At 36.8% G+C, this 9528-nt stretch overlaps 1 pseudogene; it reads left to right on the top strand.

Moving 5' to 3' along the window:
- Positions 1 to 450: 450 nt before the first annotated feature.
- LOC125873874 (uncharacterized) lies at positions 451 to 1317 on the top strand (annotated as a pseudogene).
- Positions 1318 to 9528: the final 8211 nt, after the last annotated feature.

Raw genomic sequence — 9528 nt, 5'->3', positions numbered from 1 at the left:
AGAAACAAATGTGACGAGGACCATTTTTTGATCGATTAGGCTGAAGTTTGGATGATGATATTTGATTGGTTTGAACATGTTAGTTCTATTGAGTGGGAAGTATTGTGATTAGGATGATTTGTTTTGACCAATCAAATTTTAGTTTATGTTTTTAATGGTTCAAACACATCAGCTGTATACGAGGCGTGTTTTTGTACGTGTTTGATTTGATTAGACACATTGTATCACTTTCAACGCATGGCATGGTCTTATTGGCTATTTCACTTGGCCAACATGTCTTTCGACACGTCATACCAAATTGCGCATATTGCATTAATTTATTTCAAATTGGGTATAATCCAAAGTAATTCTAAACCCTAAAAAGTAAAATAAATATAATAACCTGAAAAAAGGTGTATATATATACAACATATATGCATATATTGGAAAAGAAATATAGGGTCCCATTGACGGCAAAATCAAGTTGAAATGGAATCAAAAGATTTGCAAATCTTGAACTCCGGTGAAATCAAAGTTGATCCCACCTTGCTGAATTCTATTGTCATCGCTATCACCGAAAATAAAAATGGTTACGAGAGTGGAGATAATGATATCGAGCTGCAATAAATTCTCTTCTACTTAACTCAGTTTCATTCAGGTAAGAACTTGGAATCAACCTCTAATCACGGTGTTGGTAAAAAATCTCTAGAAATTGAGTATTCTATTATTCCAAATTCACTTAACCTACAGAAAAGTACTTCTAAAAAGGGGGAATCTTCATGTACTTTTTGTGAAATTTGTAAAAATGCGTTTCCGCTGCCAAACATAATGATGCAGGGCTTCAATTGCAATCATCGTTATTGTGAAGAATGCATACAAAATTATATAGGCAAAAAAATTAATAAGGATATCCATGAGATGATTTATATGAAGTGCCCTACTTCTGATTGCAAATGAATTTTAGATATCGATTCAATAATGTCGGTTGATTTCCTTATGCGAGTAAGAGATGCCATTCGACTAACAGAAATTCTGGTTTCACCAATAGTTATTGATTGCCCTTTTATGAATTGTATGGGTACACTGGTTGATGATCTAAGGGAATATCCGATTAGGGCATGTCCTGAGTGTTGGAAACTTTTCTGTGTCAACTATTAATGCTTGCATTTGGGAATGACATGTGAGAATTATCAGTTTAGTAGGCAATTAAATTTGCTTTACTGGCAGCATCATTATGGAGGATATCATGATGAAATAGAGGCGGACGAGGAGGAAGAAGAAGAAGAAGATGATGAAGATGATGATGATGAAGGAGAAGAAGGGGAGGAAATTCCATGATCAGAAACTTCAATGAATGTGAAAAAGTTCAAGTTTTGTTTCCTTGGAAACAAAATAGTAATTTAAAGTCTTATTTACTTTATATGCAGTCTATTGTTGGTTAAAAAACAATATGCAGGGTCTTTTATTTGATTTCAATTGTAGTTGTTAAGTTGGTGAAAAAACAATATGCAGGGTATTTATGTTTGAATTAGTTATTGAGTCTTAATTGGATGGGCTTTAGTGGTGGATGCCTACTGTCCAATGTAAGTCTAGACCAAAATGTGCAAATCTTCTAGTTTGCAGACAACATATTCTATTTTATATAGAGTCTAGGTTCGTATGACCAACTATCAGGCCAATATTTCTTTTATTTTGAATCACTTGTTCAAATTATTTTTTACTACATCAATTATTAGATCAAAGTATTAAAGAATTCATCTAACACTAGGTTTTAAAAGTAAAAAAATGATTTAATTTGCTTTGGAAAATCAGGATAGAGGTTGTATGTGTTACACCCTAACTTAGGATAAGAAGTAACATATAAGCAAAACGCATGAGAGATGTTAAGTGTATATAAGTAAGTTGAGCTTGTACTTTAATGATGCCTTTAAAAGTTGTGCAGGTGTATGCCCAGTTATAACAATATCACTAGTAGGTTAGGCAATTACAAATGGTATTAGAGTAACTTTTGTGTTAATTGTGTCGATGTGAGCTAAATTTAACCTGAGCTTAGCCGAATTCCGATAAGGTGAGGCAAACATCTTTGCTAGGTCTTGACAAATCTCAAGTGGTGGGGGAACTCACAATGGTGGGGCAAACCTCAGCAAGGACGTTGAGTCCATAAGAGAGGGTGTTTGTGACACATATCCTTAGGATAAGAAGTCCACATCCACAAAAACACATATTAGCTAAGCAGATATTAAACTTAAGTGGCGCGTTTTATAGTTTGGTGGGTCTAAGGCAAAACGAAAAATATCACTAGGAGGACGAACCATTGTTTTGTTGGAAAAGGCAACGTAGAATATATATATATTATAAGAGGTGGTTTATGTCACTTCCCAACTTAGTATAAGAACTCCACATCGACAAAACAAATGAGAGTTATTAGGTATAAAAGTTAGCAGACCTCATGACACTACTCTAGTGACACGTTTTAAAGCCTTGCAAGTCTTGACCCAAAGCAAACAATATCACTAATAAGTTGTATGGTTAAAAAAAGGCGGTGCAAATAATAATTAAAGGGATAGAAGAATTATATTGTTGGATTTAATTGAATCAATTTCGAGCATGATTCAGTTGTTGGCTCTTCTGGTTTTCATTTCATTTTCTCCTATGTTTGTGAAAATTCAACTTGAAAGGAAAAGGTACATTATCACAGGTGAAGTTGGCAGGTGCTTGTTTGCTAATTAATTTGCTTTTCTATTCAGTATCTTGTGTTTTGATTTTATTTTCATCTATGATTAATAACTAAGCAATTGAACCTAATTGATAACAACCCAACCGATAACCAACTCATAAATACCCCTATTTATGACTATGAGCTCTTTTTGTACACTTGAATTGTTCTATTCTAACTTTTATCTCAGTTTGTATTTGTGCTATATCAATATGTGAATCTCCTAGAATTCATTTGTGGTATATCTGTGATTCATAGATTGTTGTTGCCAGCTCCTTTCTAAACAACCTTTAGTGTCTACTTGCAAGTCAGTAGAGTGTCTGTGAAATTTCCATTTGAAGCTTCTAGCTGTTAGTACCGAAATAAACAGGTGTCATGCGGAAGCTAGTAAAGCAAACCTCGAAAGACCATGAGTAAGAAGACAAATGATAAATATACCAAAAGACACGAAGATTTAACGTGGTTCGATCAATCAACTTACATCCACAAAAGAGATGAGCAATCCACTATATAAATATGACAATACAGAATATAGAGAGAAATAACCTCAACCAATTCACTCGGAATACAAGGAGGTTCACACAAGTGATAATGTATCACATGTGTCCCACAAATTCTCCCCCTAACCAAAACTCTCAAAGCCCTTAGGACTATATTGTGAATGCTTATTAAATTAGTAGGAACAAGCCTCTATTTATAGAGTCCTAAACCAGCCACTCCTAAACTTTATCCCAAAAGGAAAATCTATCTATTGTAATTAGGGCAAATAATACCCAACAAATCTCTCCTTTGGCCTAAATTTTTGACGAAATAAAATTGTTCACCATCTTCGCATAATCTTTAGTAGCTTGCACCTCTTGTCCATAATCTGCTCCATCAAATCTATGTCTAGTCACAAAAAACCTCTCTCAAAAAATTTCTCCAACAAAATCTTCATTATTGTCAAACAGGTTGCGGCTAGAACTACATCCGTCAAGATGAACACCCATCTCTTACCTGACTCCATCAATGAATCTGGTTTCATACCACTTGTTGTGACGAAAAGATTAAAACGAAAATCTAAAAATAAAAAATAACAAGTTTAACATGGAAAGATCCTTCAAACCGAAGGTAACCACCACGGGATCCACAAGATCCAAATTGCTTCACTATAACAATAAGAGGGTTACAAATATTTTTCTATGGCAACACAACAAGTGCCAAAAGATAACAAACAATAGCTACACCAACAAAAGATAAATAGAAAGAAACACCACTCAAACTCAGCTGCTATTTGGGACCTAAAATAGAATCTTTTTGAACTCCTAATTCGATCTTCTCCATTCAAATCAATCACTAATATGCAGGGAATACTCGGTCCAAATATCAGACCGATTCAATGGTTAGTTAATCGGGAAATGCGATCTGAACGTTGCTAGTTGGATAAAAAGACTGCATTCTTCTCGTTTTTTTCTGTTGAAAGCTCTCTTAAAAACCTCTCTTATGTCATAATGTCTTTCAAAGACAATACAAATGAGAAATTGAATAATTATCTCAAGACCCTCCTCTATTTATAGAGTTGTGCTTTCTTTACAAGGCCAAAACGAACTCCAAATAGAACTACTATTTCAATCCTTTTCCTAATAGAATTGGAAACCAAATAAAGAGAATAATTTCAATCCTTTTTCAAGTAAGTTAAGGCCATAGACTTTGGACGGAACATGGCCCATAGCCCAAAAAACTCCCTCTCTAGCCAAGGGGCCAAATGGACTTCAAGTGGAGGAAACTCTTGACAGGCTTCATGCCTACCACACTTCCACAAAACTCATGTTTTTCTACAATGGCTTATTTCCACTTATCTCTATGAGTATCTAATATGACTTCATCATAACCTTCAGGTTCTCCTATGTCAGTCAAAAGGATACACTCATTAGGAGAATAATGTGTTGAGCTTCGCTTCTCCCAAATGGATCTTCTACAAGAGGTTTCTGAAGCATTCAAAATAGTCATCTTAGCATTAGTTGGTTGATGATCAACCACAACATCATCAATAGGAGCATCTATAGGTTCTACAACTTGATCATTATCTGCATCATTATCTTGGGTTTCTTTATGTGCAAAAGATGTATCAATAAAAGGAACTGGATCAACATCAACTTAGCTCTCATCAATTCGAGAATCTGGTTTCTCAGCCTTGTCAATATCTTTAATAGTTTTATCTTCAAAGAACACAACATCACGACTTCTAATCAGCTTCTTATCAATTGGATCATAAAAGCGATATCCAAACTCATCTTGACCATTGATGTTTGCATAATCAAGACACAACTTCCGATGCAAGTGACTACGATTGTACAATGGTTTAGTAACCCAACAAAGGATTGGAATAGTTCCAAGAGAGTGGTTTTGAAAATTTATAGAGAAATAAAATTTAGTTCTAACTAGTCGTAGCTAAAGACATTAACGAGTAAAAACATTGCAAATTAAAGGGGGACACAAGAGTGTCAATTAACAATGGGGCGGGGAGGGGGGTTTGTCACAAGTAAGACAAAACCAGCAAAATAACAAGGGTTTCTAAGTAACGAGAGGGGATCCGTGGGATGTGACGAGAATACGGGTTAAGCTAGATTATTGGGTACATGCTTTCGATAGAAAATTCATAGAGTAATTGTGACTAGGCTAGACTTTAAGGGAATAAGCTCTCTCTCGAGGAACTTACCCCGTTTCAAATGCGTTCCTCTCGGACACCCACTTGCCACATGATTACCAGCCTATGCCTTAACCCACTCACTTTCTCGAGCTAAGTGTGTGGAAATGGGAATAGGGTTCACTCTCTTGAGCTGAACCTCATGTCGTTCCACTTACACTGGCCATCAATCTAGTGGTCTTAATTTTACCACCTCTCTCTCTCACAAGCCGAAAACACATAAATAAACTTGTATTTGCAACTACAAATTCATTAAATTCATTCACAACCACTAAATGAAATCACAATTAAACTACGATTAAACTATCAGCAAGCAAGACCCAACAATTATCTTAACCCATATTCGATAAATCACACCCCAAGAATTGGGAGTTTTAGCCACATATCAAGAGATAGAAATTTATACCTAAATGAGCTTGCATTCAAATGGGTATGAAGATTTAAGTCTTGTTACAGGCCATGAATGAAGAATCCAAGAGACCCAAGTCCAAATCCTTGGAGATGAAACCCTTTTTTTCTTCAAGTCTTCAAAACCCTCTCAAGCTTAGAGCAAAAATACTAAAAACGTACTATTCTATATGAAAACTATAACAATTGTTCGACTCTAAGTGAAAATTATAATAATTTTTCCACATTTAAAACTACAAGTCTAACTAGTATTTATAGTTTTCACATATTTGCGCTGCAGCAGATCATTCGACGCCGTTAGTCGAAATTGCCGATCAACTCGATGATTCGTCCTTTGGTGTAGTTCATCGCTGTCTTGTACCAGCCCTCAACATCGTCGTGCTCTGGGTCATTGGGCAACATGGTACTGCTTCGCGGAACTTCTCGGTGGTGGGCCGACTGCTCCCTTTTTTCGCCGACTTGATCCTTTCCTTCAGGGTTTAGCACACTAGAACGAAAGGCAAAGTAAGACCCTTCAGCGACTCGCCAAGAGGACTCGGTGATCCTTAGGCCTTCATTTCTTCGTTCTTTTCAGCCTTTTCATTCCTTTTTGCGATGTAGTGTCCATGCTTTCCTTAAAACTTCAAATACCTGAAACTTAAGGGTTTTCATCAGATATTGAGAAAAAATAAACATTTGAGGAGCCAATTTCTATTAAAATACAGCCCTAAATGAGTCCAATTTGTGGACTCATAAACACCCCAACTTAAACTTTTGCTTGTCCTCAAGCAAACTCAAGTTCAGCCATTCAAAAAAGGTGTCTCGAATAGTGCTATACAAGACTCAATCATGAATGCACACAACAAGACTCAATTTACTTATGCAAAGATAAAATGTACACTTAAAGATTCAAGTTGTGACTCACCAATATCAATGAATCTCATGCTCACAATATATGCTTCAAATGCAAATTCAAACTCAACTGTAGTAATCGAATGCCCTCACACAAAAAATGATTCCATATTCACACAATGGTTTCACAGTTTAAAGCTTTGGAATTAGATGCAATGCTCACACTCTCAAAGAAGAACATAATGCATAATTTCTCCCATAGGTTTACCCGTATTTTTCAATCAACATTTATTTTAGCTCACTCAAGAGCAAAAAGGTCTTTTCAAGGCTTGTAATGCGGCTGAGTGCAATGGTATGATCATATAGGCTCAGTGACTTTTATCCTCATGAAATGTGGTGATCACAACACTTCCTTTCCTTTTCCTTCATCATTCTCTTTAGTGCTCATAAGCCATCCTATTATTCACTTTCCATGGATTGTTTGGGAACCCCATCTATTTTGTAGTTTATCCACAACTTTCTTTTTCATTCTTTTTCGTATTTTGTCTTTTTTTTTTATATGGAGGGTTTCCATTTTCTTTTATTTTTTCAAAACCATGGGTAAGAGGAGACTTTCCTTGCACTTCTTGACCTGCCCCTTTATTTCACCACACCCCCAACTTAGGATTTTGGCCTAAGTTAGCTATTCAACTAATCAAACCTTCATGAGGATTATGAGTGATGGATAAAGAAAGGTCATTGCTTTCATCAAGTTTCTTCCAAAGAAGGGTAAGGCTCAAAGGGTGTTCAAGAGGGAATCACACGCTCACAAGGTAGGTCAGAAAAGAGGTATACGTTAAATTGGTTTACACTCATAGAAGTTGCATAAAATCATATCAAGAGATAGCATCACTCAGTTGATCGGACCAATGGGGCAAATTCTAGGATCTGTCATGCATAGTTCACAGGTAAGCTCATCACACTAGGCATTGACACTATAAGTTAAACAAGAATCCACACTTTCTATAATGTGCAATGGTCATCATAAGAGAATCAATTTGATACTAGGCTAGTCATAACGAGATGCAAAGAGTTCACATATTGTCTATGCAACTTTTTTTTGCCTCATCGTAGCCGTGCATTTATGTTCGTTCGATTGAGAGGACTATTCAAGTCATCGGTATTGATTGGAACCGATACTCAAATTTTTGCAAAAGAACAGCCACATTCAAGAGCATATAAAGGGTGGCGAATATGTGCAAAAAATTCAAAAAATTTTGGAAGGGTCAAAATCATTTTGCAATTTAAAATAAAAGGAGCCGTAAGCTCAAACATCCATATAATCAGTATGTAACACAATTTTAAAAGCAGAACGACCCAAATATATACACAAAACACGAACATAAAATAGCACACAAAGGTGGGCCTCACCCCACCAATAAAAGCAATTTGTCCTCAAATTCAATTAACACAGAATCTGAAAGGTCAACAAAGGAAAGACAGAAATGGAGGCAAAAAGGGGATCCTTTCTAAGCAGTCGCTCCATGTATTTGGGCATCAGTGGTCGGAGTGTTGCCATTCTGACTCTGGTTTTCATTGTCTACGTTTGCCTCAGTTGTTGCATCGATACTAGCTTTAGCCATATTGTTCATATCGTGTGCTGCTCCAAAGGCATGTATCACGTTAATAAACCCTCGATCCCACAAAGGGACATTAGGGTCAGTGGGAATCCTCCTACTGGAACTGGTTTTCTTGTTCTTGCTCTTTGCTTTGGGGTGATCTGTCATCCCTGCATCTCTTCTGGAGTTTTGTGCCCCTATATGTCAGGGTGGTATATTTCTTCCTGCAACTTTTGGTCTGGCCATGTCTGTAAATCCTTGAGATAAAGTTAGAAATGCAGGCAGACTTAGCAGTCCATTAGGTGAATCGCCAAATACTTTCGGCAAATAAAAGGATTGCTGCCGAAAGTTACACTGCAAAAGGGGTCAGGGTGCAGACAAAAGGGCGAACAAGAAAACTTTCGGCGAGTCGCCAAGTGTTTTTGGCGAGCTCATGCTTCGCGCCGAAAGATACAGTAGCCACAACACATAAAGCATGATTTCAAAGGCAAGGTAGAGCAATTAGGTGAACCGTGGAGTAGTTCGGCGAACTCGTCACAGCTCGCTGAATGACCCAACGTGCCTACTTTTGACCCAACTTCTCAAAATCATCCACGCAATCCCCAATAATGAAATTTAAGCACAAAAAACATAAATTCGACCAGGAACCATAATATATGAATAACACTCATCACACAATAACTCCACTCGATGCATTGGGGAACAAGATTTCACACCTTAGGTAATAAAGGTGAGGTTTTAGAAGAAAAATTGACACATAAACAATTAAACCCAATCAGGGAGGTTTAACAGATTTTGACAAGATCACATATTTGCAAATGAGTACAATTTTGACAAGATAGTTATGAGGTTCTGGACACTAACCTTTTGTGCTGATCAAATTGATATTGAGATGCTAGGAAGCACTGTAATTCGATTCCAAGCACAAATCAATCAACCAAAATACTCCCAGAATGCAAGTAATATAAAACTAGAGTGCATGTGTGAGTTTGGGAAGGTGAAAAAGTGAGGGAAGGAAATGAAGTTGATTTTTTTTAAACTTTTGGCTGTAAGACTGTCCAGTTTTTTCTACATTCGGCGATATTAGTCTCGATCGTTGATCTATTTGACGTAACCCCAAATAGTCATTTGTCCCACTGAAGTTTACAGAACCTCCATGTTGTGTTAGAGTCCAAACGACGGTCTCAAATGGGATTGCTGATACGATCGGCGATTCACCAATATTTTCCTGTGCTCGTTGGGTTTTACAGACTCCAATGCAAGATGATCTTGAGTCTAACGGTGGTCTAGTTCGGAGTCGCCGAACCATT

The sequence above is a fragment of the Solanum stenotomum genome, chromosome 8, assembly GCF_019186545.1.
Source record: "Solanum stenotomum isolate F172 chromosome 8, ASM1918654v1, whole genome shotgun sequence".
In the NCBI taxonomy this organism is placed as follows: domain Eukaryota; kingdom Viridiplantae; phylum Streptophyta; class Magnoliopsida; order Solanales; family Solanaceae; genus Solanum; species Solanum stenotomum.
The sequence above is the reverse complement of the archived record's forward strand: the minus strand, read 5'-3'. Positions and strand labels throughout refer to the sequence as shown.